Source organism: Stenella coeruleoalba, assembly GCF_951394435.1.
Source record: "Stenella coeruleoalba genome assembly, contig: scaffold_65, whole genome shotgun sequence".
NCBI classification, from domain to species: Eukaryota; Metazoa; Chordata; class Mammalia; order Artiodactyla; family Delphinidae; genus Stenella; species Stenella coeruleoalba.
The window spans coordinates 937,723-965,539 of NW_027645998.1; the positions used below are offsets into that span (position 1 = coordinate 937,723).

At 44.3% G+C, this 27,817-nt stretch overlaps 2 pseudogenes across 2 annotated transcripts in view; both read right to left on the reverse strand.

The window, feature by feature from the left end:
- Positions 1 to 15,562, reverse strand: part of LOC307181401 (protein-L-isoaspartate O-methyltransferase domain-containing protein 2-like) — an 898,150-nt pseudogene extending 882,588 nt beyond the window's left edge. Inside the window, exon 1 of the transcript in view lies at positions 15,437 to 15,562. The product of the transcript in view is annotated as a protein-L-isoaspartate O-methyltransferase domain-containing protein 2-like (transcript). The remainder of the gene's footprint in view (positions 1 to 15,436) is intronic.
- Positions 15,001 to 16,352, reverse strand: LOC307181402 (protein-L-isoaspartate O-methyltransferase domain-containing protein 2-like; annotated as a pseudogene). The gene has a single exon. The product of its transcript is annotated as a protein-L-isoaspartate O-methyltransferase domain-containing protein 2-like (transcript).
- Positions 16,353 to 27,817: the final 11,465 nt, after the last annotated feature.

Genomic DNA, 27,817 nt, shown 5'->3' on the forward strand with positions numbered 1-27,817 from the left:
CCTGTGTAGCCAAGTTTACATTCCGTGTATTAGTGATATCTTATGATGTTTCTTTTTCTGTGTGACTTATTTCAGTTAGAATCATCGTACCTGAATTCACTCATTATGCTGCTACGGGCCTGATGACATAGATTTTATTGCTGAGTGATATTGCATTGTACATAAGTACCACAAGTTCTTTATTCATTTTTCACTTTCTGTGATATTGAACTTGTACGGTAAACGAGGTTCTTGTAAACAGAGGCGTCCCAAACATTGGGGTGGCTGTGTCTTTTTGATTTTAATTTCCCGAAGCTATAGGACCATAAGTGGAAGTGCCCTAGGCTCTGTTGCTTTGTTTTTTAGATGTTTCAGGAAACACCATACACTTCTCCCGAGTGTCTGTTGGCAATTTACATCCCGCCCATCAGCATAACAAGGCTCCCAGTTCTCCATGGCCTGTCCTGCCTTTCTGGATTTTACACTTTTTTCAGATGGCCCTTTTGACCGGGGGGAAGTGAGACTTCATTGTAGTGCAGATTTCCTTTGCAAGCTTGCTTGGTTGGCCAAAAAGGGCGTATGCGTTTTTTCCTGAATATATTCAGGAAAAAACGCATACGCCCTTTTTGGCCAAGTGCATCATTGGGGACGTTCTGCCTCTTTTCCTATGCTTTCAATGCAATTCCAGTCTACCTCCTGAAATCGGTTTCCTGCAATTCTGCCCTGCTTTCAAGTCCTCTTGGCAACCTTACTTCAATCTATTTTTGGACGATAGCTGTCATTTATAACTCTGCAGGTTTGTGAATTACAGTGCCCCTGAGCTCCTTTCTTCAACTCGCTTTCTTGTGACCTGGCCGCAACACCGCAGGATGGCTTCAGGCCCTAATCTGGTTCCGGCACGGCACGCTGAGCCTTTGGTTAATTCCTCATCCTGGTGGGAAATTAGAGTTAAATTTGCCAATCCAGACACCTCCCGCTTGTCTCTCACTGGTTCTCCCTTCCTGTACATCTTCTGCAGAAATTGCAAACTGGGCCAAACAGGAGGTTAAAGGCACTGACTCTCCAAGTGGGGAGAGTGTTAGTAAAGCGTCTGGAATGTTGCACCCGAGTACCAGGGTATGAAAACTGAGACATATTTGAACACGTCTCCCGATCACACGGTTGATCATACTCTGGGTTCCACATGCATGTTTTAGCTGAAGGAAGAATACCTTAAACCTGGAGAGTTGAGACCCGTGGAATGGGTACCATGCAATATGACTTCAAAGGGTCTTCATTTGCTCACCGAACCTCTCCAATCCTATCACTGCTGCGTTTATGCCCCAGTACACACGCTTGATTCTCTTTCGGAGACATAGCAATCCCTAGGTTTTAAGATACTTACTAGTCAGGAACATTCCAAGGCGTTTAATATGGGGTGTTGAGTCCATTTCATTGAGCAAGGAGTAGCTCTTGTCTATTCCATATTTGGCTTAAGGAACTTTATCTGTGCTCATTTCAATCTCTGGTTTTATGCAGCACCCCAACTCACCTTTCCCCTTAAGCAAGCATAAGTTGGTTTTCTAAATTTGAGACCCTGTTCTGTTTTGGAATGCAGTTCCTGTGTAGCCAAGTTTACATTCCGTGTATTAGTGATATCTTATGATGTTTCTTTTTCTGTGTGAGTTATTTCAGTTAGAATCATCGTACCTGAATTCACTCATTATGCTGCTACGGGCCTGATGACATAGATTTTATTGCTGAGTGATATTGCATTGTACATAAGTACCACAAGTTCTTTATTCATTTTTCACTTTCTGTGATATTGAACTTGTACGGTAAACGAGGTTCTTGTAAACAGAGGCGTCCCAAACATTGGGGTGGCTGTGTCTTTTTGATTTTAATTTCCCTAAGCTATAGGACCATAAGTGGCAGTGCCCTAGGCTCTGTTGCTTTGTTTTTTAGATGTTTCAGGAAACACCATACACTTCTCCCCAGTGTCTGTTGGCAATTTACATCCCGCCCATCAGCATAACAAGGCTCCCAGTTCTCCATGGCCTGTCCTGCCTTTCTGGATTTTACACTTTTTTCAGATGGCCCTTTTGACCGGGGGGAAGTGAGACTTCATTGTAGTGCAGATTTCCTTTGCAAGCTTGCTTGGTTGGCCAAAAAGGGCGTATGCGTTTTTTCCTGAATATATTCAGGAAAAAACGCATACGCCCTTTTTGGCCAAGTGCATCATTGTGGACGTTCTGCCTCTTTTCCTATGCTTTCAATGCAATTCCAGTCTACCTCCTGAAATCGGTTTCCTGCAATTCTGCCCTGCTTTCAAGTCCTCTTGGCAGCCTTACTTCAGTCTATTTTTGGACGATAGCTGTCATTTATAACTCTGCAGGTTTGTGAATTACAGTGCCCCTGAGCTCCTTTCTTCAACTCGCTTTCTTGTGACCTGGCCGCAACACCGCAGGATGGCTTCAGGCCCTAATCTGGTTCCGGCACGGCACGCTGAGCCTTTGGTTAATTCCTCATCCTGGTGGGAAATGAGAGTTAAATTTGCCAATCCAGACACCTCCCGCTTGTCTCTCATTGGTTCTCCCTATTCCTGTACATCTTCCGCAGAAATTGCAAACTGGGCCAAACAGGAGGTTAAAGGCACTGACTCTCCAAGTGGGGAGAGTGTTAGTAAAGCGTCTGGAATGTTGGACCGAAGTACCAAGGGACGAAAACTGAGACATATTTGAACGTGTCTCCCGATCACACGGTTGATCATACTCTGGGTTCCACATGCATGTTTTAGCTGAAGGAAGAATACCTTAAACCTGGAGAGTTGAGACCCGTAGAATGGGTACCATGCAATATGACTTCAAAGGGTCTTCATTTGCTCACCGAATCTCTCCAATCCTATCACTGCTGCGTTTATGACCCTTGTACACACGCTTGATTCTCTTTTGGAGACATAGCAATCCATAGGTTTTAAGATACTTACTAGTCAGGTATATTCTTAGGCGTTTAATATGGGGTGTGGAGTCCATTTCGTTGAGCAAGGAGTAGCTCTTGTCTATTCCATATTTGGCTTAAGGAACTTTATCTGTGCTCATTTCAGTCTCTGGTTTTATGCAGCACCCCAACTCACCTTTCCACTTAAGCAAGCATAAGTTGGTTTTCTAAATTTGAGACCCTGTTCTGTTTTGTAATTCAGTTCCTCTGTAGCCAAGTTTAAATTCCATGTATTAGTGATATTTCTTGATGTTTCTTTTTCTGTTAGACTTATTTCAGTTAGAATCACCATACCCGAATCCACTCATTATGCTGCTACGGGCCTGGTGACATAGATTTCATTGCTGAGTGATATTGCTTTGTACATGAGTACCACAAGTTCTTTATCCATTTTTCACTTTCTGTGATATTGAACTTGTAAGGTAAACGAGGTTCTTGTATACAGAGGCGTCCAAAACTTTGGGGTGGCTGTGTCTTTTTGATTTTAATTTCCCTAAGCTATAGGACCATAAGTGGAAGTGCACTAGGCTCTGTTGCTTTGTTTTTTAGATGTTTCAGGAAACACCATACACTTCTCCGGAGTGGCTGTTGGCAATTTACATCCCGCCCATCAGCATAACAAGGCTCCCAGTTCTCCATGGCCTGTCCTGCCTTTCTGGATTTTACACTTTTTTCAGATGGCCCTTTTGACCGGGGGGAAGTGAGACTTCATTGTAGTGCAGATTTCCTTTGCAAGCTTGCTTGGTTGGCCAAAAAGGGCGTATGCGTTTTTTCCTGAATATATTCAGGAAAAAACGCATACGCCCTTTTTGGCCAAGTGCATCACTGTGGACGTTCTGCCTCTTTACCTATGCTTGAAATGCAATTCCAGTCTACCTCCTGAAATGGGTTTCCTGCAATTCTGCCCCGCTTTCAAGTCCTCTTGGCAGCCTTACTTCAGTCTATTTTTGGACGATAGCTGTCATTTATAACTCTGCAGGTTTGTGAATTACAGTGCCCCTGAGCTCCTTTCTTCAACTCGCTTTCTTTTGAGCTGGCCGCAACACCGCAGGATGGCTTCAGGCCCTAATCTGGTTCCGGCACGGCACCCTGAGCCTTTGGTTAATTCCTCTTCCTGGTGGGAAATGAGAGTTAAATTTGCCCGTCCAGACACCTCCAGCTAGTCTCTCATTGGTTCTCGCTATTCCTGTTCATCTTCCGCAGAAATTGCAAACTGGGCCAAACAGGAGGTTAAAGGGACTGACTCTCCAAGTCGGGAGAGTGTTAGTAAAGCGTCTGGAATATTGCACCCGAGTACCAGGGTACGAAAACTGAGACATATTTGAACACGTCTCCCGATCACATGGTTGATCATACCCTAGGTTCCACATGCATGTTTTAGCTGAAGGAAGAATACCTTAAACCTGGGTAGTTGAAACCCTTGTAATGGATACCATGCAATATGACTTCAAAGGGTCTTCATTTGCTCACCGAACCTCTCCAATCCTATCACTGCTGCGTTTATGCCCCTGTACACACGCTTGGTTCTCTTTTGGAGACATAGCAATCCATAGGTTTTAAGATACTTACTAGTCAGGTACATTCTTAGGCGTTTAATACGCGGTGTTGAGTCCATTTCGTTGAGCAAGGAGTAGCTCTTGTCTATTCCATATTTGGCTTAAGGAACTTTATCTGTGCTCATTTCAATCTCTGGTTTTATGCAGCACCCCAACTCACCTTTCCCCTTAAGCAAGCATAAGTTGGTTTTCTAAATTTGAGACCCTGTTCTGTTTTGGAATGCAGTGCCTGTGTAGCCAAGTTTACATTCCGTGTATTAGTGATATCTTATGATGTTTCTTTTTCTGTGTGACTTATTTCAGTTAGAATCATCGTACCTGAATCCACTCATTATGCTGCTAAGGGCCTGATGACATAGATTTCATTGCTGAGTGATATTGCTTTGTAAGTAAATACCACAACTTCTTTATCCATTTTTCACTTTCTGCGACGTTGAACTTGTACTGTAAACGAGGTTCTTGTAAACAGAGGCATCCCAAAATTTGGGGTGGCTGTGTCTTTTTGATTTTAATTTCCCTAAGCTATAGGACCATAAGTGGCAGTGCCCTAGGCTCTGTTGCTTTGTTTTTTAGATGTTTCAGGAAACACCATACACTTCTCCCGAGTGTTTGTTGGCAATTTACATCCCGCCCTTCAGCATAACAAGGCTCCCAGTTCTCCATGGCCTGTCCTGCCTTTCTGCATTTTACACTTTTTTCAGATGGCCCTTTTGACCGGGGGAAGTGAGACTTCATTGTAGTGCAGATTTCCTTTGCAAGCTTGCTTGGTTGGCCAAAAAGGGCGTATGCGTTTTTTCCTGAATATATTCAGGAAAAAACGCATACGCCCTTTGTGGCCAAGTGCATCATTGTGGACCTTAGGCCTCTTTTCCTATGCTTTCAATGCAATTCCAGTCTACCTCCTGAAATCGGTTTCCTGCAATTGTGCGCTGCTTTCAAGTCCTCTTGGCAGCCTTACTTCAGTCTATTTTTGGACGATAGCTGTCATTTATAACTCTGCAGGTTTGTGAATTACAGTGCCCCTGAGCTCCTTTCTTCAACTCGCTTTCTTGTGAGCTGCCCGCAACACCGCAGGATGGCTTCAGGCCCTAATCTGGTTCCGGCACGGCACCCTGAGCCTTTGGTTAATTCCTCTTCCTGTTGGGAAATGAGAGTTAAATTTGCCCGTCCAGACACCTCCAGCTAGTCTCTCATTGGTTCTCGCTATTCCTGTTCATCTTCCGCAGAAATTGCAAACTGGGCCAAACAGGAAGTTAAAGGGACTGACTCTCCAAGTCGGGAGAGTGTTAGTAAAGCGTCTGGAATATTGCACCCGAGTACCAGGGTATGAAAACTGAGACATATTTGAACACGTCTCCCGATCACATGGTTGATCATACTCTAGGTTCCACATGCATGTTTTAGCTGAAGGAAGAATACCTTAAACCTGGGTAGTTGAAACCCGTGTAATGGGTACCATGCAATATGACTTCAAAGGGTCTTCATTTGCTCACCGAACCTCTCCAATCCTATCACTGCTGCGTTTATGCCCCTGTACACACGCTTGATTCTCTTTTGGAGACATAGCAATCCATAGGTTTTAAGATACTTACTAGTCAGGTACATTCTTAGGCGTTTAATATGGGGTGTTGTGTCCATTTCGTTGAGCAAGGAGTAGCTCTTGTCTATTCCATATTTGGCTTAAGGAACTTTATCTGTGCTCATTTCAATCTCTGGTTTTATGCAGCACCCCAACTCACCTTTCCCCTTAAGCAAGCATAAGTTGGTTTTCTAAATTTGAGACCCTGTTCTGTTTTGGAATGCAGTTCCTGTGTAGCCAAGTTTACATTCCGTGTATTAGTGATATCTTATGATGTTTCTTTTTCTGTGTGACTTATTTCAGTTAGAATCATCGTACCTGAATCCACTCATTATGCTGCTACGGGCCTGATGACATAGATTTCATTGCTGAGTGATACTGCATTGTACGTAAGTACCACAAGTTCTTTATCCATTTTTCACTTTCTGTGATATTGAACTTGTACGGTAAACGAGGTTCTTGTAAACGGAGGCATCCCAAACATTGGGGTGGCTGTGTCTTTTTGATTTTAATTTCCCTAAGCTATAGGATCATAAGTGGAAGTGCCCTAGGTTCTGTTGCTTTGTTTTTTAGATGTTTCAGGAAACACCGTACACTTCTCCCGAGTGGTTGTTGGCAATTTACATCCCGCCCATCAGCATAACAAGGCTCCCAGTTCTCCATGGCCTGTCCTGCCTTTCTGGATTTTACACTTTTTTCAGATGGCCCTTTTGACTGGGGGGAAGTGAGACTTCATTGTAGTGCAGATTTCCTTTGCAAGCTTGCTTGGTTGGCCAAAAAGGGCGTATGCGTTTTTTCCTTAATATATTCAGGAAAAAACGCATACGCCCTTTTTGGCCAAGTGCATCATTGTGGACGTTCTGCCTCTTTTCCTATGCTTTCAATGCAATTCCAGTCTACCTCCTGAAATCGGTTTCCTGCAATTCTGCCCCGCTTTCAAGTCCTCTTGGCAGCCTTACTTCAGTCTATTTTTGGACGATAGCTGTCATTTATAACTCTGCAGGTTTGTGAATTACAGTGCCCCTGAGCTCCTTTCTTCAACTCGCTTTCTTGTGACCTGGCCGCAACACCGCAGGATGGCTTCAGGCCCTAATCTGGTTCCAGCACGGCACGCTGAGCCTTTGGTTATTTCCTCTTCCTGGTGGGAAATGAGAGTTAAATTTGCCCGTCCAGACACCTCCAGCTAGTCTCTCATTGGTACTCGCTATTCCTGTTCATCTTCCGCAGAAATTGCAAACTGGGCCAAACAGGAGGTTAAAGGCGCTGACTCTCCAAGTGGGGAGAGTGTTAGTAAAGCGTCTGGAATGTTGCACCCGAGTACCAGGGGAGGAAAACTGAGACATATTTGAACACGTCTCCCGTTCACATAGTTGATCATACTTGGGTTCCACATGCATCTTTTAGCTGAAGGAAGAATACCTTAAACCTGTGTATTTGAAACCCGTGTAATGGGTACCATGCAATATGACTTCAAAGGGTCTTCATTAGCTCACCGAACCTCTCCAATCGTATCACTGCTGCGTTTATGCCCCTGTACACATGCTTGATTCTCTTTCAGAGACATAGCAATCCATAGGTTTTAAGATACTTACTAGTCAGGTACATTCTTAGGCGTTTAATATGCGGTGTTGAGTCCATTTCGTTGAGCAAGGAGTAGCTCTTGTCTATTCCATATTTGGCTTAAGGAACTTTATCTGTGCTCATTTCAATCTCTGGTTTTATGCAGCACCCCAACTCACCTTTCCCCTTAAGCAAGCATAAGTTGGTTTTCTAAATTTGAGACCCTGTTCTGTTCTGTAATTCAGTTCCTGTCTAGCCAAGTTTACATTCCGTGTATTACTGATATCTTATGATGTTTCTTTTTCTGTGTGACTTATTTCAGTTAGAATCATCATACCTGAATCCACTCATTGTGCTGCTAAGGGCCTGATGACACAGATTTCATTGCTGAGTGATATTGCTTTGTAAGTAAATACCACAACTTTTTTATCCATTTTTCACTTTCTGTGATGTTGAACTTGTACTGTAAACGAGGTTCTTGTAAACAGAGCCGTTCGAAACTTTGGGGTGGCTGTGTCTTTTTGATTTTAAATTCCCTAAGCTATAGGACCATAAGTGGCAGTGCCCTAGTCTCTGTTGCTTTGTTTTTTAGATGTTTCAGGAAACACCATACACTTCTCCCGAGAGGCTGTTGGCAATTTACATCCCGCCCATCAGCATAACAAGGCTCCCAGTTCTCCATGGCCTGTCCTGCCTTTCTGGATTTTACACTTTTTTCAGATGGCCTTTTTGACCGGGGGGAAGTGAGACTTCATTGTAGTGCAGATTTCCTTTGCAAGCTTGCTTGGTTGGCCAAAAAGGGCGTATGCGTTTTTTCCTGAATATATTCAGGAAAAAACGCATACGCCCTTTTTGGCCAAGTGCATCATTGTGGACTGTAGGCCTCTTTTCCTATGCTTTCAATGCAATTCCAGTCTACCTCCTGAAATCGGTTTCCTGCAATTCTGCCCCGCTTTCAAGTCCTCTTGGCAGCCTTACTTCAGTATATTTTTGGGCGATAGCTGTCATTTATAACTCTGCAGGTTTGTGAATTACAGTGCCCCTGACCTCCTTTCTTCAACTCGCTTTCTTTTGAGCTGGCCGCAACACTGCAGGATGGCTTCAGGCCCTAATCTGGTCTGGCACGGCACACTGAGCCTTTGGTTATTTCCTCTTCCTGGTGGGAAATGAGAGTTAAATTTGCCCGTCCAGACACCTCCAGCTAGCCTCTCATTGGTTCTCGCTATTCCTGTTCATCTTCCGCAGAAATTGCAAACTGGGCCAAACAGGAGGTTAAAGGTGCTGACTTTCCAAGTGGGGAGAGTGTTAGTAAAGCGTCTGGAATGTTGCACCCGAGTACCAGGGGAGGAAAACTGAGACATATTTGAACACGTCTCCCATTCACATGGTTGATCATACTTGGGTTCCACATGCATGTTTTAGCTGAGGAAGAATACCTAAAACCTGGGTAGTTGAAACCCGTGGAATGGGTACCATGCAATATGACTTCAAAGGGTCTTCATTTGCTCACCGAACCTCTCCAATCCTATCACTGCTGCGTTTATGCCCCTGTACACATGCTTGATTCTCTTTCGGAGACATAGCAATCCATAGGTTTTAAGATACTTACTAGTCAGGTACATTCTTAGGCGTTTAATATGCGGTGTTGAGTCCATTTCGTTGAGCAAGGAGTAGCTCTTGTCTATTCCATATTTGGCTTAAGGAACTTTATCTGTGCTCATTTCAATCTGTGGTTTTATGCAGCACCCCAACTCACCTTTCCCCTTAAGCAAGCATAAGTTGGTTTTCTAAATTTGAGACCCTGTTCTGTTCTGTAATTCAGATCCTGTGTAGCCAAGTTTACATTCCGTGTATTACTGATATCTTATGATGTTTCTTTTTCTGTGTGACTTATTTCAGTTAGAATCATCATACCTGAATCCACTCATTGTGCTGCTAAGGGCCTGATGACACAGATTTCATTGCTGAGTGATATTGCTTTGTAAGTAAATACCACAACTTTTTTATTCATTTTTCACTTTCTGCGATGTTGAACTTGTACTGTAAACGAGGTTCTTGTAAACAGAGCCGTTCGAAACTTTGGGGTGGCTGTGTCTTTTTGATTTTAAATTCCCTAAGCTATAGGACCATAAGTGGAAGTGCCCTAGGCTCTGTTGCTTTGTTTTTTAGATGTTTCAGGAAACACCATACATTTCTCCCGAGTGTTTGTTGGCAATTTACATCCCGCCCTTCAGCATAACAAGGCTCCCAGTTCTCCATGGCCTGTCCTGCCTTTTTGGATTTTACACTTTTTTCAGATGGCCCTTTTGACCGGGGGGAAGTGAGACTTCATTGTAGTGCAGATTTCCTTTGCAAGCTTGCTTGGTTGGCCAAAAAGGGCATATGCGTTTTTCCTGAATATATTCAGGAAAAAACGCATACGCCCTTTTTGGCCAAGTGCATCATTGTGGACGTTCTGCCTCTTTTCCTATGCTTTCAATGTAATTCCAGTCTACCTCCTGAAATCGGTTTCCTGCAATTCTGCCCTGCTTTCAAGTCCTCTTGGCAGCCTTACTTCAGTCTATTTTTGGACGATAGCTGTCATTTATAACTCTGCAGGTTTGTGAATTACAGTGCCCCTGAGCTCCTTTCTTCAACTCGCTTTCTTGTGACCTGGCCGCAACACCGCAGGATGGCTTCAGGCCCTAATCTGGTTCCGGCACGACACGCTGAGCCTTTGGTTATTTCCTCTTCCTGGTGGGAAATGAGAGTTAAATTTGCCCGTCCAGACACCTCCAGCTAGTCTCTCATTGGTTCTCACTATTCCTGTTCATCTTCCAAGAAATTGCAAACTGGGCCAAACAGGAGGTTAAAGGCGCTGACTCTCCAAGTGGGGAGAGTGTTAGTAAAGCGTCTGGAATGTTGCACCCGAGTACCAGGGGAGAAAAACTGAGACATATTTGAACACGTCTCCCGTTCACATGGTTGATCATACTTGGGTTCCACATGCATCTTTTAGCTGAAGGAAGAATACCTTAAACCTGGGTAGTTGAAACCCGTGGAATGGGTACCATGCAATATGACTTCAAAGGGTCTTCATTTGCTCACCGAACCTCTCCAATCCTATCACTGCTGCGTTTATGCCCCTGTACACATGCTTGATTCTCTTTCGGAGACATAGCAATCCATAGGTTTTAAGATACTTACTAGTCAGGTACATTCTTAGGCGTTTAATATGCGGTGTTGAGTCCATTTCGTTGAGCAAGGAGTAGCTCTTGTCTATTCCATATTTGGCTTAAGGAACTTTATCTGTGCTCATTTCAATCTCTGGTTTTATGCAGCACCCCAACTCACCTTTCCCCTTTAGCAAGCATAAGTTGGTTTTCTAAATTTGAGTCCCTGTTCTGTTCTGTAATTCAGATCCTGTGTAGCCAAGTTTACATTCCGTGTATTACTGATATCTTATGATGTTTCTTTTTCTGTGTGACTTATTTCAGTTAGAATCATCATACCTGAATCCACTCATTGTGCTGCTAAGGGCCTGATGACACAGATTTCATTGCTGAGTGATATTGCTTTGTAAGTAAATACCACAACTTCTTTATCCATTTTTCACTTTCTGCGATGTTGAACTTGTACTGTAAACGATGTTCTTGTAAACAGAGCCATTCGAAACTTTGGGGTGGCTGTGTCTTTTTGATTTTAAATTCCCTAAGCTATAGGACCATAAGTGGAAGTGCCCTAGGCTCTGTTGCTTTGTTTTTTAGATGTTTCAGGAAACACCATACACTTCTCCCGAGTGTTTGTTGGCAATTTACATCCCGCCCTTCAGCATAACAAGGCTCCCAGTTCTCCATGGCCTGTCCTGCCTTTTTGGATTTTACACTTTTTTCAGATGGCCCTTTTGACCGGGGGGAAGTGAGACTTCATTGTAGTGCAGATTTCCTTTGCAAGCTTGCTTGGTTGGCCAAAAAGGGCGTATGCGTTTTTTCCTGAATATATTCAGGAAAAAACGCATACGCCCTTTTTGGCCAAGTGCATCATTGTGGACGTTCTGCCTCTTTTCCTATGCTTTCAATGCAATTCCAGTCTACCTCCTGAAATCGGTTTCCTGCAATTCTGCCCCGCTTTCAAGTCCTCTTGGCAGCCTTACTTCAGTCTATTTTTGGACGATAGCTGTCATTTATAACTCTGCAGGTTTGTGAATTACAGTGCCCCTGAGCTCCTTTCTTCAACTCGCTTTCTTGTGACCTGGCCGCAACACCGCAGGATGGCTTCAGGCCCTAATGTGGTTCCGGCATGGCACGCTGAGCCTTTGGTTAATTCCTCTTCCTGGTGGGAAATGAGAGTTAAATTTGCCCGTCCAGACACCTCCAGCTAGTCTCTCATTGGTTCTCGCTATTCCTGTTCATCTTCCGCAGAAATTGCAAACTGGGCCAAACAGGAGGTTAAAGGGACTGACTCTCCAAGTCGGGAGAGTGTTAGTAAAGCGTCTGGAATGTTGCACCCGAGTACCAGGGTACGAAAACTGAGACATATTTGAACACGTCTCCCGATCACATGGTTGATCATACTCTAGGTTCCACATGCATGTTTTAGCTGAAGGAAGAATACCTTAAACCTGGGTAGTTGAAACCCGTGGAATGGGTACCATGCAATATGACTTCAAAGGGTCTTCATTTGCTCACCGAACCTCTCCAATCCTATCACTGCTACGTTTATGCCCCTGTACACATGCTTGATTCTCTTTCGGAGACATAGCAATCCATAGGTTTTAAGATACTTACTAGTCAGGTACATTCTTAGGCGTTTAATATGGGGTGTTGAGTCCATTTCGTTGAGCAAGGAGTAGCTCTTGTCTATTCCATATTTGGCTTAAGGAACTTTATCTGTGCTCATTTCAATCTGGTTTTATGCAGCACCCCAACTCACCTTTACCCTTAAGCAAGCATAAGTTGGTTTTCTAAATTTGAGACCCTGTTCTGTTCTGTAATTCAGTTCCTGTGTAGCCAAGTTTACATTCCGTGTATTACTGATATCTTTTTTTTTTTTTTTGCCGTAACTACCTTTATTGGTATCGCTTGTGTATCAGTTCTTCAAAACCTTTGTTTCATATTTCTCGCCTTAATCCCCTGAAAGTTCCAGATGGGCAAAAATACTTTTAAATACGCAGCTGGCTTCTGTCTTATGTGCTTAATATTATACATTTGTTGCTTGTTTTGCACATGTCTATGGCTGCACTACTTGCAAGACGAAAGTCACATATAAAAATACAGACTAATCGAAACACAAAAGTCAGCCATTGTCTAGAATGTGGTTTACAATACAGAGCTTGCAGACAACACAGACTATATATATAAGTCATCTGTCTGAAAACAGAAAGTAGTGTCTCATACTGACTCCGGAGAAAGGTGCTGACACACAGGGAAACTCACTGATGATTCTCCTTTATGTTTATTAGATAGATCAATACCAAATTATTTCACATATATTATATTCAATATCTATATATATATATCTTGTAACCAAATTCTGGTTTAAAAGTCACAAACCAACATGTAAATACAAAATGTTAGGAAAGGTTTAACATACATAGGGGAAAACATGTCTTATGCCTCGCAAAGACTTTCTACAATCTAGCATAAAGGCAAATGTGGTTGAAAAAAAAGGAAATCCATATACAATTACAGAAAAACATTTAGTCAAGCCACCTAATATAAAATATTTCAGATATCATGTCCAAAAACGTCCACGTGTTGCAGAGGTCTCTACAAATCAATTAGAATGACGTCAACAAGATCTGCAAACCGAAGTCTTAGCAAGTAAACGTGACTCATGCTTTTCTCTCTGAGACAATGAGGCTTGACGTTCAGTTAAAGGCAGGTAAACACGACTATGAAGAAACCCTTCTTTACAACAGCTTAACGGTACCCATTTAGGGCAATACACCCGCTTTCCCAGCTATGTGTGCACGCAGTGTTCTGTGATAAAATGACTCAGTTACTTTAAAAAAGCATAAATGGCAAAACAAAATAACCAGAACTCCGCGAAGCTGGTAAAACCACAAAGACACTGAAATCCAGCAACTCCTGAGAGGCTGAGAGATCAAATGAATCATAAAATCTGGATGACTCTGATTTGGGGTTTAACTTTGGTTAAAACTGAAAAGTCTGAAAAGAACCAATGTTTTGGAAGAAGCAGTGTCACTTGTAAACATCCTGCCACCTAACTAAAAGGACGGCCTCTTCTTCTAGACCCACGACTTAATAAGACAGGAAGCTCTCAACACACAGCGCTGGAGAAGATGGATTCCACAAGTCAAACTTGAGTGAAACTGTTCTAATGCAATGTACCAAACACGCGTTTGTTCTTAGGAAAAATTACAAAACTAACAAATATTTTTCTCCAGAATTATAAAAGATAAAATCTATGAATCAGTACTGTTATGTGATTACAGAACAATAGCCAACTGAAAAAAAAAACAAAACACCAACCCACAGGCCGTCTACACCGTCCCCAATCCATTTCCTGCAGCCAGTACTTCCCACCTGCTCTGAGGACTGAGCCTTAGACACCGTTGACTGTATTTAAAGTTGAGTCAACAGTACTCTCTGTCTCTGGGGCAAAAGTAATGCAGCTCATTACTTACACACAACACTTGTTTCATTCTTCAGGACTTTCTTTGACGGGATTACTCAATGTTGGTTACTTTAAAGGTAACAAAAGGTGTCAGAAAAAAATGCCTTGGAATTCTTTTGCAATTCCACAAAGACACCTGGCAATCTGATACGTTCATTCCTCTCCCCATCACAATTTTTGTTTTTTAAAATTACAATTGACAACTCACGTAAGATGTAATTAATTTACTTAAAATAAGAGAGGGCTTTTCAATCAAGTATCCACGTTCCAAATAACTAAAACATTTAGTTAAATCTTTTAAATTAATCTTTTAATAAATCTTTAATTACTCGGTGCCAGTAATTAAGAGGTTGATTCCGTAAAATTCAAACTTGCACATAGGCGTGTCCCACTCAGAAAAGATTTCATACACTTAGCAACTTGTGCTTTTTGTCTCACCTTTTATAAGAAACACAGATTAATTTCAACTTCAGTTTTCCTTTCTGATGCAGACACGTGTACCTTGTGTAAGAAACGGTCTCCAGGCCACCTCCACGTGTAGACCTCAGCATTTCCTGAGAGTGTGAAGTCAACCCCTCCTCCAGGAGACTCTCGCCCTTTTGAGACATTCCCCCTTGCACCTTATGTTTGTCAGACTATGTTTACAGAAATCAGATGACTGGATGAAAACTCTACAGGACAGTCAAGGACAGACGAGACGACGAGATGCAGAGCGGGAGCCCCTTCCTCCTCCAGTGCACCTGCTGCGGGCAGCCCTCCAGGAAGGCTTGGCCTCCTCCCCTGGACCACAGACTTACTTTTCTCTGTAATAAAGCAGGTAGTACTTCAGGGGATCTGGCAGAGGGAGGCTCAGGACCTTCTCACGCAGGAAGTTCACCGGGGGCTCGGGCTTGGTGTCCGGCGGGGTTGTCACCTCTTCTTCTTGCCGCTCGTCTTCCAGGTCTCCGCAGCTGGTGTCATCAGAGGGGTTGGAGAGCCGACTGGCAAACACCTCTTTGTCCAAAAAGACAATCGTTTCCATTCGGCGGCGGCAAACTCTCCTCCGTTTAAACCTGGGAGTGTTCTTCAGTCCGTTCCCGTTTTTGTTCACAGCTTCCTGGTGGATGACCTTCTTAATGGTGCCCCGGATGGCAATGCGCGCCAGGTCCTGGAGGCTGCGAACCGCCACGGGTGTGGACAAGTCGTGATTCTCCTGACTCCGACTGGCAGGGCTGGACGAGTGGAGCAAAAGACACAGCCAGAATCTTTTTGGTTTCCCAGGCGGAAGGACCCGTCCGAGTTATCTTAGTCAACTTCTCTTCCAGCGGCATGACCAGGACGCCCCCGACTTTGAGGAGGCTCTTCATGTACCCCTCGTGCTGCTTCTGCACGCCTGCCCCGCAGTACACCCGGTCATACTGAGAGCAGCCTGGAGAGATCTCCAGGCAATTGCCGGTGACGAAGGAGGGCTCGCAGAAGTCAAACTTGTCGAAGCTGTCACTCGTCCTGATGAAAAAGTCCAGCTTCTGCTTCGCATACTCTGTCACATCTGAATGGAGTTCCACCCCGTGGTTCACACCAAAAGGACCGAGGATGAGCCCCACCATGGAGCTGAGGTAGCCGGTGCCGCTGCCCAGGTTCAGGAAGGAAAGGCCAGGCTGCAGGTCCAGGGCCTCCATCACCTCCGAATAGATGCACGGAGCAGAGAGGTGGATGTTCCCGTGCTTCCACGCCAGGTCCTTGTACGCGTTCTCCTTAAACTCCTCGAGGTAATAGTCGGCGCGGTCAACAGCTCGGAAGGCCTGCTCCACCAGCTCGGAGCGGATGTACTGCGCCGCCTTCAGATGGTCTATCAGCTCGTCGTTGTCTTCACCAGCACTCACCGCGCCTCCCATCTTCGGGACCGCGCTTACAGAAAGCTGCCGCTGGAGAGACCTCGGGAACCCCCGGAACGCTGGAGGGCGGACCCCCGGGGAGGGGGGAGGGGCGACGGGAGACGCCTGGGACGCGGAGGGGTGTTTATGCTTGGGGGTGGGGAACGAGAGGACAGCGGAAGAGGACAGGAAGACGGGGAGAGGAGAATGCGGCCCTGGGGGAGGGTCCGGGAGCCCGGGACCACGGGAAGGGGAGGGGTGGAGAGGAGGGAGAGAGGGGGAGGGGGCCGAGGGGCCGCACCGCCCCCATACCCAGCTGCAGGCCGGGCCGAGGGCGGCGGCGGCGGCGGCGGCGGCTCAGTACCTCCTGGCTCGGCGGGCCCGCGGAATCGGCCGCTGGGCCGCACCTGCAGCTCTTCCGGCGCCCCTCGCCAGTCCGCCTCCCACTACGCAGCCCCGAACTCCGCCCTACTGATATCTTATGATGTTTCTTTTTCTGTGTGACTTATTTCAGTTAGAATCATCATACCTGAATCCACTCATTGTGCTGCTAAGGGCCTGATGACACAGATTTCATTGCTGAGTGATATTGCTTTGTAAGTAAATACCACAACTTTTTTATCCATTTTTCACTTTCTGCGATGTTGAACTTGTACTGTAAATGAGGTTCTTGTAAACAGAGCCGTTCCAAACTTTGGGGTCGCTGTGTCTTTTTGATTTTCAATTCCCTAAGCTATAGGACCATAAGTGGAAGTGCCCTAGGCTCTGTTGCTTTGTTTTTTAGATGTTTCAGGAAACACCATACACTTCTCCCGAGTGGTTTTTGGCAATTTACATCCCGCCCTTCAGCATAACAAGGCTCCCAGTTCTCCATGGCCTGTCCTGCCTTTCTGGATTTTACACTTTTTTCAGATGGCCCTTTTGACCGGGGGGAGGTGAGACTTCATTGTAGTGCAGATTTCCTTTGCAAGCTTGCTTGGTTGGCCAAAAAGGGCGTATGCGTTTTTTCCTGAATATATTCAGGAAAAAACGCATACGCCCTTTTTGGCCAAGTGCATCATTGTGGACGTTCTGCCTCTTTTCCTATGCTTTCAATGCAATTCCAGTCTACCTCCTGAAATCGGTTTCCTGCAATTCTGCCCCGCTTTCAAGTCCTCTTGGCAGCCTTACTTCAGTCTATTTTTGGACGATTGCTGTCATTTATAACTCTGCAGGTTTGTGAATTACAGTGCCCCTGAGCTCCTTTCTTCAACTCGCTTTCTTGTGACCTGGCCGCAACACCGCAGGATGGCTTCAGGCCCTAATCTGGTTTCGGCACGGCACACTGAGCCTTTGGTTAATTCCTCTTCCTGGTGGGAAATGAGAGTTCAATTGGCCCGTCCAGACACCTCCAGCTAGCCTCTCATTGGTTCTCGCTATTCCTGTTCATCTTCCGCAGAAATTGCAAACTGGGCCAAACAGGAGGTTAAAGGTGCTGACTCTCCAAGTGGGGAGAGTGTTAGTAAAGCGTCTGGAATGTTGCACCCGAGTACCAGGGGAGGAAAACTGAGACATATTTGAACACGTCTCCCATTCACATGGTTGATCATACTTGGGTTCCACATGCATGTTTTAGCTGAAGGAAGAATACCTTAAACCTGGAGAGTTGAGACCCGTGTAATAGGTAGCATGCAATATGACTTCAAAGGGTCTTCATTTGCTCACCGAACCTCTCCAATCCTATCACTGCTGCGTTTATGCCCCTGTACACATGCTTGATTCTCTTTTGGAGACATAGCAATCCATAGGTTTTACGATACTTACTAGTCAGGTACATTCTTAGGCGTTTAATATGCGGTGTTGAGTCCATTTCGTTGAGCAAGGAGTAGCTCTTGTCTATTCCATATTTGACTTTAGGAAATTTATCTGTGCTCATTTCAATCTCTGGTTTTATGCAGCACCCCAACTCACCTTTACCCTTAAGCAAGAATAAGTTGGTTTTCTAAATTTGAGACCCTGTTCTGTTCTGTAATTCAGTTCCTGTGTAGCCAAGGTTCCATTCCGTGTATTACTGATATCTTATGATGTTTCTTTTTCTGTGTGACTTATTTCAGTTAGAATCATCATACCTGAATCCACTCATTGTGCTGCTAAGGGCCTGATGACATAGATTTCATTGCTGAGTGATATTGCTTTGTAAGTAAATACCACAACTTCTTTATCCATTTTTCACTTTCTGCGATGTTGAACTTGTACTGTAAACGAGGTTCTTGTAAACAGAGGCGTCCCAAACTTTGGGGTGGCTGTGTCTTTTTGATTTTAATTTCCCTAAGCTATAGGACCATAAGTGGAAGTGCCCTAGGCTCTGTTGCTTTGTTTTTTAGATGTTTCAGGAAACACCATACACTTCTCCTGAGTGTCTGTTGGCAATTTACATCCCGCCCTTCAGCATAACAAGGCTCCCAGTTCTCCATGGCCTGTCCTGCCTTTCTGGATTTTACACTTTTTTCAGATGGCCCTTTTGACCGGGGGGAAGTGAGACTTCATTGTAGTGCAGATTTCCTTTGCAAGCTTGCTTGGTTGGCCAAAAAGGGCGTATGCGTTTTTTCCTGAATATATTCAGGAAAAAACGCATACGCCCTTTTTGGCCAAGTGCATCATTGTGGACGTTCTGCCTCTTTTCCTATGCTTTCAATGCAATTCCAGTCTACTTCCTGAAATCGGTTTCCTGCAATTCTGCCCCGCTTTCAAGTCCTCTTGGCAGCCTTACTTCAGTCTATTTTTGGACGATAGCTGTCATTTATAACTCTGCAGGTTTGTGAATTACAGTGCCCCTGAGCTCCTTTCTTCAACTCGCTTTCTTGTGACCTGGCCGCAACACCGCAGGATGGCTTCAGGCCCTAATCTGGTTCTGGCCCGGCATGCTGAGCCTTTGGTTAATTCCTCTTCCTGGTGGGAAATGAGAGTTAAATTTGCCCGTCCAGACACCTCCAGCTAGCCTCTCATTGGTTCTCGCTATTCCTGTTCATCTTCCGCAGAAATTGCAAACTGGGCCAAACAGGAGGTTAAAGGGACTGACTCTCCAAGTGGGGAGAGTGTTAGTAAAGCGTCTGGAATGTTGCACCCGAGTACCAGGGGAGGAAAACTGAGACATATTTGAACACGTCTCCCGTTCACATGGTTGATCATACTTGGGTTCCACATGCATGTTTTAGCTGAAGGAAGAATACCTTAAACCTGGGTAGTTGAAACCCGTGGAATGGGTACCATGCAATATGACTTCAAAGGGTCTTCATTTGCTCACCGAACCTCTCCAATCCTATCACTGCTGCGTTTATGCCCCTGTACACATGCTTGATTCTCTTTCAGAGACATAGCAATCCATAGGTTTTAAGTTACTTACTAGTCAGGTACATTCTTAGGCGTTTAATATGCGGTGTTGAGTCCATTTCGTTGAGCAAGGAGTAGCTCTTGTCTATTCCATATTTGGCTTAAGGAACTTTATCTGTGCTCATTTCAATCTCTGGTTTTATGCACCACCCCAACTCACCTTTACCCTTAAGCAAGCATAAGTTGTTTTTCTAAATGTGAGACCCTGTTCTGTTCTGTAATTCAGTTCCTGTGTAGCCAAGTTTCCATTCCGTGTATTACTGATATCTTATGATGTTTCTTTTTCTGTGTGACTTATTTCAGTTAGAATCATCATACCTGAATCCACTCATTGTGCTGCTAAGGGCCTGATGACATAGATTTCATTGCTGAGTGATATTGCTTTGTAAGTGAATACCACAACTTCTTTATCCATTTTTCACTTTCTGCGATGTTGAACTTGTACTGTAAACGAGGTTCTTGTAAACAAAGCCGTTCCAAACTTTGGGGTGGCTGTGTCTTTTTGATTTTAATTTCCCTAAGCTATAGGACCATAAGTGGAAGTGCCCTAGGCTCTGTTGCTTTGTTTTTTAGATGTTTCAGGAAACACCATACACTTCTCCCAAGTGTCTGTTGGCAATTTACATCCCGCCCATCAGCATAACAAGGCTCCCAGTTCTCAATGGCCTGTTGCATTTCTGGATTTTACACTTTTTTCAGATGGCCCTTTTGACCGGGGGTAAGTGAGACTTCATTGTAGTACAGATTTCCTTTGCAAGCTTGCTTGGTTCGCCAAAAAGGGTGTATGCGTTTTTTCCTGAATATATTCAGGAAAAAACGCATACGCCCTTTTTGGCCAAGTGCATCATTGTGGACATTCTGCCTCTTTTCCTATGCTTTCAATGCAATTCCAGTCTACCTCCTGAAATCGGTTTCCTGCAATTCTGCCCTGCTTTCAAGTCCTCTTGGCAGCCTTACTTCAGTCTATTTTTGGACGATAGCTGTCATTTATAACTCTGCAGGTTTGTGAATTACAGTGCCCCTGAGCTCCTTTCTTCAACTCGCTTTCTTGTGACCTGGCCGCAACACCGTAGGATGGCTTCAGGCCCTAATCTGGTTCCGGCATGGCACGCTGAGCCTTTGGTTATTTCCTCTTCCTGGTGGGAAATGAGAGTTAAATTTGCCCGTCCAGACACCTCCAGCTAGCCTCTCATTGGTTCTCGCTATTCCTGTTCATCTTCCGCAGAAATTGCAAACTGGGCCAAACAGGAGGTTAAAGGTGCTGACTCTCCAAGTGGGGAGAGTGTTAGTAAAGCGTCTGGAATGTTGCACCCGAGTACCAGGGGAGGAAAACTGAGACATATTTGAACACGTCTCCCGATCACATGGTTGATCATACTCTAGGTTCCACATGCATGTTTTAGCTGAAGGAAGAATACCTTAAACCTGGGTAGTTGAAACCCGTGGAATGGGTACCATGCAATATGACTTCAAAGGGTCTTCATTTGCTCACCGAACCTCTCCAATCCTATCACTGCTGCATTTATGCCCCTGTACACATGCTTGATTCTCTTTCGGAGACATAGCAATCCATAGGTTTTAAGATACTTACTAGTCAGGTACATTCTTAGGCGTTTAATATGGGGTGTTGAGTCCATTTCGTTGAGCAAGGAGTAGCTCTTGTCTATTCCATATTTGGCTTAAGGAACTTTATCTGTGCTCATTTCAATCTCTGGTTTTATGCAGCACCCCAACTCACCTTTACCCTTAAGCAAGAATAAGTTGGTTTTCTAAATTTGAGACCCTGTTCTGTTCTGTAATTCAGTTCCTGTGTAGCCAAGTTTACATTCCGTGTATTACTGATATCTTATGATGTTTCTTTTTCTGTGTGACTTATTTCAGTTAGAATCATCATACCTGAATCCACTCATTGTGCTGCTAAGGGCCTGATGACACAGACTTCATTGCTGTGTGATATTGCTTTGTAAGTAAATACCACAACTTCTTTATCCATTTTTCACTTTCTGTGATGTTGAACTTGTACTGTAAACGAGGTTCTTGTAAACAGAGCCGTTCCAAACTTTGGGGTGGCTGTGTCTTTTTCATTTTAATTTCCCTAAGCTATAGGACCATAAGTGGAAGTGCCCTAGGTTCTGTTGCTTTGTTTTTTAGATGTTTCAGGAAACACCATACACTTCTCCCGAGTGGTTGTTGGCAATTTACATCCCGCCCTTCAGCATAACAAGGCTCCCAGTTCTCCATGGCCTGTCCTGCCTTTCTGGATTTTATACTTTTTTCAGATGGCCCTTTTGACCGGGGGGAAGTGAGACTTCATTGTAGTGCAGATTTCCTTTGCAAGCTTGCTTGGTTGGCCAAAAAGGGCGTATGCGTTTTTTCCTGAATATATTCAGGAAAAAACGCATACGCCCTTTTTGGCCAAGTGCATCATTGTGGACGTTCTGCCTCTTTTCCTATGCTTTCAATGCAACTCCAGTCTACCTCCTGAAATCGGTTTCCTGCAATTCTGCCCCGCTTTCAAGTCCTCTTGGCAGCCTTACTTCAGTCTATTTTTGGACAATAGCTGTCATTTATAACTCTGCAGGTTTGTGAATTACAGTGCCCCTGAGCTCCTTTCTTCAACTCGCTTTCTTGTGCCCTGGCCGCAACATCGCAGGATGGCTTCAGGCCCTAATATGGTTCCGGCCCGGCACGCTGAGCCTTTGGTTAATTCCTCTTCCTGGTGGGAAATGAGAGTTAAATTTGCCCGTCCAGACACCTCCAGCTAGCCTCTCATTGGTTCTCGCTATTCCTGTTCATCTTCCGCAGAAATTGCAAACTGGGCCAAACAGGAGGTTAAAGGGACTGACTCTCCAAGTGGGGAGAGTGTTAGTAAAGCGTCTGGAATGTTGCACCCGAGTACCAGGGGAGGAAAACTGAGACATATTTGAACATGTCTCCCGATCACATGGTTGATCATACTCTAGGTTCCACATGCATGTTTTAGCTGAAGGAAGAATACCTTAAACCTGGGTAGTTGAAACCCGTGGAATGGGTACCATGCAATATGACTTCAAAGGGTCTTCATTTGCTCACCGAACCTCTCCAATCCTATCACTGCTGCGTTTATGCCCCTGTACACATGCTTGATTCTCTTTCGGAGACATAACAATCCATAGGTTTTAAGATACTTACAAGTCAGGTACATTCTTAGGCGTTTAATACGTGGTGTTGAGTCCATTTCGTTGAGCAAGGAGTAGCTCTTGTCTATTCCATATTTGGCTTAAGGAACTTTATCTGTGCTCATTTCAATCTCTGGTTTTATGCAGCACCCCAACTCACCTTTACCCTTAAGCAAGCATAAGTTGTTTTTCTAAATTTGAGACACTGTTCTGTTCTGTAATTCAGTTCCTGTGTAGCCAAGTTTCCATTCCGTGTATTACTGATATCTTATGATGTTTCTTTTTCTGTGTGACTTATTTCAGTTAGAATCATCATACCTGAATCCACTCATTGTGCTGCTAAGGGCCTGATGACAGAGATTTCATTGCTGAGTGATATTGCTTTGTAAGTGAATACCACAACTTCTTTATCCATTTTTCACTTTCTGCGATGTTGAACTTGTACTGTAAACGAGGTTCTTGTAAACAGAGGCGTCCCAAACTTTGGGGTGGCTGTGTCTTTTTGATTTTAATTTCCCTAAGCTATAGGACCATAAGTGGAAGTGCCCTAGGTTCTGTTGCTTTGTTTTTTAGATGTTTCAGGAAACACCATACACTTCTCCCGAGTGGTTGTTGGCAATTTACATCCCGCCCATCAGCATAACAAGGCTCCCAGTTCTCCATGGCCTGTCCTGCCTTTCTGGATTTTACACTTTTTTCAGATGGCCCTTTTGACCGGGGGGAAGTGAGACTTCATTGTAGTGCAGATTTCCTTTGCAAGCTTGCTTGGTTGGCCAAAAAGGGCGTATGCGTTTTTTCCTGAATATATTCAGGAAAAAACGCATACGCCCTTTTTGGCCAAGTGCATCATTGTGGACGTTCTGCCTCTTTTCCTATGCTTTCAATGCAATTCCAGTCTACCTCCTGAAATCGGTTTCCTGCAATTCTGCCCCGCTTTCAAGTCCTCTTGGCAGCCTTACTTCAGTCTATTTTTGGACGATAGCTGTCATTTATAACTCTGCAGGTTTGTGAATTACAGTGCCCCTGAGCTCCTTTCTTCAACTCGCTTTCTTGTGAGCTGCCCGCAACACCGCAGGATGGCTTCAGGCCCTAATCTGGTTCCGGCCCGGCATGCTGAGCCTTTGGTTAATTCCTCTTCCTGGTGGGAAATGAGAGTTAAATTTGCCCGTCCAGACACCTCCAGCTAGCCTCTCATTGGTTCTCGCTATTCCTGTTCATCTTCCGCAGAAATTGCAAACTGGGCCAAACAGGAGGTTAAAGGGACTGACTCTCCAAGTGGGGAGAGTGTTAGTAAAGCGTCTGGAATGTTGCACCCGAGTACCAGGGGAGGAAAACTGAGACATATTTGAACACGTCTCCCGTTCACATGGTTGATCATACTTGGGTTCCACATGCATGTTTTAGCTGAAGGAAGAATACCTTAAACCTGGGTAGTTGAAACCCGTGGAATGGGTACCATGCAATATGACTTCAAAGGGTCTTCATTTGCTCACCGAACCTCTCCAATCCTATCACTGCTGCGTTTATGCCCCTGTACACATGCTTGATTCTCTTTCAGAGACATAGCAATCCATAGGTTTTAAGTTACTTACTAGTCAGGTACATTCTTAGGCGTTTAATATGCGGTGTTGAGTCCATTTCGTTGAGCAAGGAGTAGCTCTTGTCTATTCCATATTTGGCTTAAGGAACTTTATCTGTGCTCATTTCAATCTCTGGTTTTATGCAGCACCCCAACTCACCTTTACCCTTAAGCAAGCATAAGTTGTTTTTCTAAATGTGAGACCCTGTTCTGTTCTGTAATTCAGTTCCTGTGTAGCCAAGTTTACATTCCGTGTATTACTGATATCTTATGATGTTTCTTTTTCTGTGTGACTTATTTCAGTTAGAATCATCATACCTGAATCCACTCATTGTGCTGCTAAGGGCCTGATGACATAGATTTCATTGCTGAGTGATATTGCTTTGTAAGTGAATACCACAACTTCTTTATCCATTTTTCACTTTCTGCGATGTTGAACTTGTACTGTAAACGAGGTTCTTGTAAACAAAGCCGTTCCAAACTTTGGGGTGGCTGTGTCTTTTTGATTTTAATTTCCCTAAGCTATAGGACCATAAGTGGAAGTGCCCTAGGCTCTGTTGCTTTGTTTTTTAGATGTTTCAGGAAACACCATACACTTCTCCCAAGTGTCTGTTGGCAATTTACATCCCGCCCATCAGCATAACAAGGCTCCCAGTTCTCAATGGCCTGTTGCATTTCTGGATTTTACACTTTTTTCAGATGGCCCTTTTGACCGGGGGGAAGTGAGACTTCATTGTAGTGCAGATTTCCTTTGCAAGCTTGCTTGGTTGGCCAAAAAGGGCGTATGCGTTTTTTCCTGAATATATTCAGGAAAAAACGCATACGCCCTTTTTGGCCAAGTGCATCATTGTGGACGTTCTGCCTCTTTTCCTATGCTTTCAATGCAATTCCAGTCTACCTCCTGAAATCGGTTTCCTGCAATTCTGCCCCGCTTTCAAGTCCTCTTGGCAGCCTTACTTCAGTCTATTTTTGGACGATAGCTGTCATTTATAACTCTGCAGGTTTGTGAATTACAGTGCCCCTGAGCTCCTTTCTTCAACTCGCTTTCTTGTGAGCTGCCCGCAACACCGCAGGATGGCTTCAGGCCCTAATCTGGTTCCGGCCCGGCATGCTGAGCCTTTGGTTAATTCCTCTTCCTGGTGGGAAATGAGAGTTAAATTTGCCCGTCCAGACACCTCCAGCTAGCCTCTCATTGGTTCTCGCTATTCCTGTTCATCTTCCGCAGAAATTGCAAACTGGGCCAAACAGGAGGTTAAAGGGACTGACTCTCCAAGTGGGGAGAGTGTTAGTAAAGCGTCTGGAATGTTGCACCCGAGTACCAGGGGAGGAAAACTGAGACATATTTGAACACGTCTCCCGTTCACATGGTTGATCATACTTGGGTTCCACATGCATGTTTTAGCTGAAGGAAGAATACCTTAAACCTGGGTAGTTGAAACCCGTGGAATGGGTACCATGCAATATGACTTCAAAGGGTCTTCATTTGCTCACCGAACCTCTCCAATCCTATCACTGCTGCGTTTATGCCCCTGTACACATGCTTGATTCTCTTTCAGAGACATAGCAATCCATAGGTTTTAAGTTACTTACTAGTCAGGTACATTCTTAGGCGTTTAATATGCGGTGTTGAGTCCATTTCGTTGAGCAAGGAGTAGCTCTTGTCTATTCCATATTTGGCTTAAGGAACTTTATCTGTGCTCATTTCAATCTCTGGTTTTATGCAGCACCCCAACTCACCTTTACCCTTAAGCAAGCATAAGTTGTTTTTCTAAATGTGAGACCCTGTTCTGTTCTGTAATTCAGTTCCTGTGTAGCCAAGTTTCCATTCCGTGTATTACTGATATCTTATGATGTTTCTTTTTCTGTGTGACTTATTTCAGTTAGAATCATCATACCTGAATCCACTCATTGTGCTGCTAAGGGCCTGATGACATAGATTTCATTGCTGAGTGATATTGCTTTGTAAGTGAATACCACAACTTCTTTATCCATTTTTCACTTTCTGCGATGTTGAACTTGTACTGTAAACGAGGTTCTTGTAAACAAAGCCGTTCCAAACTTTGGGGTGGCTGTGTCTTTTTGATTTTAATTTCCCTAAGCTATAGGACCATAAGTGGAAGTGCCCTAGGCTCTGTTGCTTTGTTTTTTAGATGTTTCAGGAAACACCATACACTTCTCCCAAGTGTCTGTTGGCAATTTACATCCCGCCCATCAGCATAACAAGGCTCCCAGTTCTCAATGGCCTGTTGCATTTCTGGATTTTACACTTTTTTCAGATGGCCCTTTTGACCGGGGGTAAGTGAGACTTCATTGTAGTGCAGATTTCCTTTGCAAGCTTGCTTGGTTCGCCAAAAAGGGTGTATGCGTTTTTTCCTGAATATATTCAGGAAAAAACGCATACGCCCTTTTTGGCCAAGTGCATCATTGTGGACATTCTGCCTCTTTTCCTATGCTTTCAATGCAATTCCAGTCTACCTCCTGAAATCGGTTTCCTGCAATTCTGCCCTGCTTTCAAGTCCTCTTGGCAGCCTTACTTCAGTCTATTTTTGGACGATAGCTGTCATTTATAACTCTGCAGGTTTGTGAATTACAGTGCCCCTGAGCTCCTTTCTTCAACTCGCTTTCTTGTGACCTGGCCGCAACACCGTAGGATGGCTTCAGGCCCTAATCTGGTTCCGGCCCGGCACGCTGAGCCTTTGGTTATTTCCTCTTCCTGGTGGGAAATGAGAGTTAAATTTGCCCGTCCAGACACCTCCAGCTAGCCTCTCATTGGTTCTCGCTATTCCTGTTCATCTTCCGCAGAAATTGCAAACTGGGCCAAACAGGAGGTTAAAGGGACTGACTCTCCAAGTGGGGAGAGTGTTAGTAAAGCGTCTGGAATGTTGCACCCGAGTACCAGGGGAGGAAAACTGAGACATATTTGAACACGTCTCCCGATCACATGGTTGATCATACTCTAGGTTCCACATGCATGTTTTAGCTGAAGGAAGAATACCTTAAACCTGGGTAGTTGAAACCCGTGGAATGGGTACCATGCAATATGACTTCAAAGGGTCTTCATTTGCTCACCGAACCTCTCCAATCCTATCACTGCTGCGTTTATGCCCCTGTACACATGCTTGATTCTCTTTCGGAGACATAGCAATCCATAGGTTTTAAGATACTTACAAGTCAGGTACATTCTTAGGCGTTTAATACGCGGTGTTGAGTCCATTTCGTTGAGCAAGGAGTAGCTCTTGTCTATTCCATATTTGGCTTAAGGAACTTTATCTGTGCTCATTTCAATCTCTGGTTTTATGCAGCACCCCAACTCACCTTTACCCTTAAGCAAGCATAAGTTGGTTTTCTAAATTTGAGACCCTGTTCTGTTCTGTAATTCAGTTCCTGTGTAGCCAAGTTTCCATTCCGTGTATTACTGATATCTTATGATGTTTCTTTTTCTGTGTGACTTATTTCAGTTAGAATCATCATACCTGAATCCACTCATTGTGCTGCTAAGGGCCTGATGACAGAGATTTCATTGCTGAGTGATATTGCTTTGTAAGTGAATACCACAACTTCTTTATCCATTTTTCACTTTCTGCGATGTT